Here is a 5,100-nt window from a genome sequence, read left to right on the forward strand (position 1 = left end):
ACTGCCTTTTCTACAATGTGTATTTCACTGCAGATTACCAACAATGGTGATGCTAACATTTTAAAACTTATCTTCTTTGTAAACTTAAAAAGGATTTTTGTCCCTGCACAGAAGTAGCCCAAGACAGCTCAGTATCCAAGAGGGTTCCTCAATAATATATCTCTGACGTAAACTCATGGGCTGGCTCTTGGATCACCTCCACCTGAGTGGGGAGCAGCCTTACCAGTCTGCAGAGGAAGACAAAGAAGCCAGTCTTGATGAGACCTGATCTACTATGGTCAGATGGAAGGGGAGGAAGACCTCCCCTATCATTGGGGTGGGGAATAGGCATAGGAGAAGAAGAGAGAGGGAGGGTGGGATTGGGAAGGGAGGGAGAAGGGGGCTATAGCTGGGATACAAAGTGAATAAACTGTAATTAATAAAATAAAATAAATTTAAAAAAGATTCTTGTAAGCTAGAGAAAATCCACCTGAATCTACCTCTCAAGTGAAATGGAATCCAGACAAGTACTGTCAATCAACAGCCTAAGTTTCCCACCTATTGCCTATCTCAGAGGGTGGGATTCCTCCCCCTTTCCCTGGTTTTGGAATTCCCCTCCTCCAACTACCAAAATCATGGGTCCAAAAGTTCCAAATGTGTTCCCCACTTGTGGGTTACAATCATGCCCCTGGGACCCTATTCCTGGTCCACTTTCCAGCTACCCAATCACTACATTTCTGGACCCAACATTGGCTGATGGATTAGTTCCCCTTCCTGGTCAACGTAAATGCTTCACTTTATCTGAGACACTGCCAGGAACTCTCTGGTTTACTGGAAAGCAAAGGCACCCCAACGGCAGTCTTCACAACTGCAGTTGGTCCTTCTGGCTGAACTTCAGTTAGGACATTTCCTTGAGTGAGATACTCTTCAGGACTGTTTCTTCTGCTGCTGAAAATCCTAGTGCTAGGTAAACTGTGTCTGTCTGGGCTAGTCCTGTGTCTGTCTAGGCAATGTCCTTGGTCTCTGACCAGCACTGATGAGCTGCTGGAACAGATTGTACCAATTTCCTCAAGTCAAACCTTGCACTTGGAACTCCTTGAGGGATCACTGACTCCACTTTCCCTATGGTAATTAATGGCCCATTGACCCATCTATCCATGTTCCCCTCTGAAACACCTGGAGAATTTCAGGTCCCTATGCCTAGTACCTGCTTTAAGGGCTTCTAAGCTTACATGCCTCTGTAATCAAACTTGACCTCAATATCCCTTAGATAATGATTCAAATTCTCTGCTTAATGGCTCTTTGGATCCCAGTATTATATGGGACCTTTTTAATTACTGCCAGCAATTGGTAAAAATGAAAGGAGCTTCCCTATGTTCCTCTCCTTTGCTCCAAACCTTCCCTTTCTGCTTGCTCTCCCAAAAATTTCAAATGTACATCTAAAAAAACATTTCTCTCTAACCTACCTAACTTTGTCTTCTACCCATATGTGTGTGTGTTCCAGTATCCTGCCAGATTTCCTACACCCAAGACAGTGCCAAAGCAGTTACCCACAGCGTTCCAGTCTAACCTCACAGATTGTGCGAGCCGGACCTGCATTTTTCCTCCTAGATGCAGATGTTTTCAGATCCTGGACAGCAAATACAACAGCCTGCTCTTCTCGGACTTGGCCAACATTTTAACCTTTTAGCTCCCCTATTACTGCCCCAATGTCAGCAGGAAGTAGCCAAAGATAACTGATATCTTCACTCCTTATCCATTTACTATCAACAAAAGATTGGAATGGTGTGCTTCAGACCCAGGACAAACAGCTCCAGGTTCTCCCAGCATTTCTCAGTCTCTATCTGCTGCAGGGCGTGGCTGGTATACCCTCTATGCTGAACTTTCCAGGGCAAGAACTTCCCCTTCCCCTTCACCATATAATCCAGACATTTTAGTGCTCTTACTTTTTATCTCTCTCTTACCTCCTTGCATGGAGGCCAAGAGCTGCTTCCAGTGAACCAACATTTATATGCTTTAACTTGCCTTGCATGAGAAGCAGCACAACATCATCATTATCACCTAACTACCCCTCCCAAGCTCTTCATTCTTTTTAATTATAGAAAAAAGAAGTAATGTTAGTTCAGAAACTGATGCACTAGCCCACTTCTAGGTTGCCTAGCAACCTGATGTCATCACCTGCTGTGTGCCAGATGCTGTGTGCATCAGATATAAAGAACTGTGCACCAAATATAAAGGACTGACCTTTCACGGCACGCTGTCTCTGCCTCAGTTTCTCTGCCCTTCCCCCATCTCTCTCTAACCCTCTATCTCTCTCTCCACCTTCATATAACAAATCTCTTCATACCAGATCTGCTGTGTGGCATTTTAATATATATCAACAGATACATAGAAATTTATTGAATGCTTAGCAAAGTCTGACTGGTCAGGAACACAGTCTGGAATTGAGAATCAAGACTGTGACCAAGAGTTGTTCTCAAAGTGAGTATTTTTTTTAAATTTTTTTATTAATTACACTTTATTCATTTTGTACCCCCCCATAAGCCCCTCTCTCCTCCCCTCCCGATCCCACCCTCCCTCCCCTTTCTGCATGCATGCCACTCCCCAAGTCCACTGATAGGGGAGGTTCTCCTCTCCTTTCTGATCTTAGTCTATCAGTTCTCATCAAAATTGGCTGCTTTGTCCTCTACCGTGGCCTGGTAAGGCTGCTCCCCCCTCAGGGGGAGGTGATCAAAGAGCAGGCCAATCAGATTATGTCAGAGGCAGTCCCTCTTCCCATTACTATGTAACCCACTTGGACACTGAACTGCCATGGGCTACATCTGTGCAGGAGTTCTAGGTTATCTCCACGAATAGTCCTTGGTTGGAGTATGAGTCTCTGGCAAGTTCCCTGTGTTCAAATTATCCTGTTCTGTTGCTCTGCTTGTGGGGTTCCCATCCCCTCCAGCTCTTACTATTTCCCACTTCTTACATAAAATTCCATTCACTCTGCCCATCAGTTGGCCATCAGGCTCAGCATCTGCTTTGACAGTCTATACTGCAGAGGCTTTCAGAGGCCCTCTGTGGCAGGTTTCAAGGTTGTTTCCTGTTTTCTTCTGGCTTTCAGAGGCCCTCTGTAGCAGGTTCCAAGGTTGTTTCCTATTTTCTTTTTCTTCTGATGTCCATCCTCTTTGCCTTTCAGGATGGGGATTGAACATTTTAGTTAGGGTCCTCTCTTTTGCTTAGTTTGTTTAGATTCATCCTTGTGCAGGGGCCATGCTAATCTTCTCTGTATCGTTCCAATTTTAGTATATGTGCTGCCGAAGCAAGCACCAAAGTGAGTATTTTTAAAGGAAACACACACACACACACACACACACAAACACAATCAAGCAAGAAGAAACAATTCTATTCCAAGTACATTGTACCTAGGTAGCTAGAAAAAGCATTTTAAGTTGACATTGGCTAGGATATAGAATAAGGGAGCTTAGGGCTTTCCAGTTCCCTACTTTTTCCATGAGAAAGGAACATAGCAGGGTATTGAAGTTTAATTCCAACAGAACATACATTTATCTTTAATTCAAACAGAACATTCAACAAGTATTGAATTGTAAGTAAAAGGCTATTCTTGTGTCAGGCAGGTAGAGCCTGAGACCTTGAACTCACTTTCACCTTATGATCAAAATAGAGACTAAAAACAAAATGGTTTCAGTTATGCTAAAGACAGAAGCAGGTCTAGAGTTATGCAAAAAATTAAAGCAGGCCTCACCAACATCACTTGTAAGAATGGGTTTTATGGTCTAAAAGCAATGCTCAAGATTTAGGGGAAAGAGTCTGGGAAAAGTAAAAGCTTAAATTCTGGGTGATGTGAGCAGAACCTGTCTCATCAGACAGCAAAAAATCACCAGGTTGTAAAACTACATCATTCCTGACATTCCAGAGTGAAGCTACACACCTCATTCTACTGAAGAGTTAAGTTGTGCACTTAACTTTTCTAGTTTCTCATGTGCTTATCTATGTTCACAAGGTCTTTATAGACCTTATATATTTTATATCTTTATAGACTTTTATATATTTTAAAATCCAAAACTTTATAGTTTTGGATTTTAAAAGAGACTGAATTTTTATATAGATTGAACTTTCAAAGTATTGAATTAATAAATAAAGACTGTGGTACTTTTAAGTTTGTAATGTGTTTTATATTTGAGATCTTGGGGATGAACCAAAAAATGGAAACAATTAATGACTTAAAAAGTGTTATGTGTCAAGCTGACAAGGGGTCAATTGTGCTGGCTAATTTTATGTGAGCTTGACATAAGCTGAAGTCATGTGACAAGAGGGAACCTCAACTGAGAAAATGGCCTCCATAAGATTGGGCTGTTGGCAAACCCATGGCACACGGGGAAGAGGCAGTTATATTTTGTGATTTCAAGGCCAGCCTGTTCTACAAAGTGAGTCCAGGACAGCCAAGACTACACAGAGAAACTCTGTCTCGAAAAAACCAAAACCAAAACCAAACAAAACAAAAAAATGAAAGCAGGCTGAGCAAGCCATGTTAAGTAAGCCAGTAAGCAGTGTTAGGGTCCAGAAGATGCTGAAAGAATGCTTCCCAACTTGAGCAGCCTGCAAACAACAGAAGTTGTTTATTCTGCAGAAGTCCAGCATGCTGGGGCCACTACCTTCACAATATGGTGACAGCCTGCAAGGAAGTTAAAGGCCACTTTTAAAGCCAGAGAGAGGAATTCCTACAGTGGCTATATAGCATCAATTGAGATTGGCTGGTGCCCATGGAGGCTCTGTGACTCTGATCAGGGATCAGGGGCGTCTCAGAGCAGTAGCTAAGCAATCTTATCTCCCTAGGCCAATTGTCCTGGCCCAGCCAGTTTCTACGGTTTTTCCTGCAAATGAAGTTTCTTTTTCTGAGGAATGGAAAACTCAGGCTTGTTCTGTCTAGAAAGAAAATGAAGCCTGTCAGACTTATTTAGCCAGGCTCTCTCATTCTCCCTTTGAATAGGATTCCATCTCAAATCTTTGAGATGGGTCCAAGGGCTGGTATTGAGACTTTAACACCATGAATAGGACTGTGGACACCTGATCTTTTTTTTTTTAATTGTCTAATTCTAGGCATAATTTTATGAAAGG

The 5,100-nt window shown here is 42.5% G+C and overlaps 1 non-coding gene across 1 annotated transcript; it reads right to left on the reverse strand.

Moving 5' to 3' along the window:
- Positions 1 to 3,182: 3,182 nt before the first annotated feature.
- On the reverse strand, positions 3,183 to 3,291 carry LOC129669506 (U6 spliceosomal RNA). Its single transcript, XR_008719033.1, has one exon. It is a non-coding gene; the product is annotated as a U6 spliceosomal RNA (small nuclear RNA).
- Between the last annotated feature and the right edge of the window lie 1,809 nt (positions 3,292 to 5,100).

Source organism: Psammomys obesus, unplaced genomic scaffold (genome assembly GCF_907164565.1).
Source record: "Psammomys obesus unplaced genomic scaffold, mPsaObe1.curated_primary_1811, whole genome shotgun sequence".
In the NCBI taxonomy this organism is placed as follows: Eukaryota; Metazoa; Chordata; class Mammalia; order Rodentia; family Muridae; genus Psammomys; species Psammomys obesus.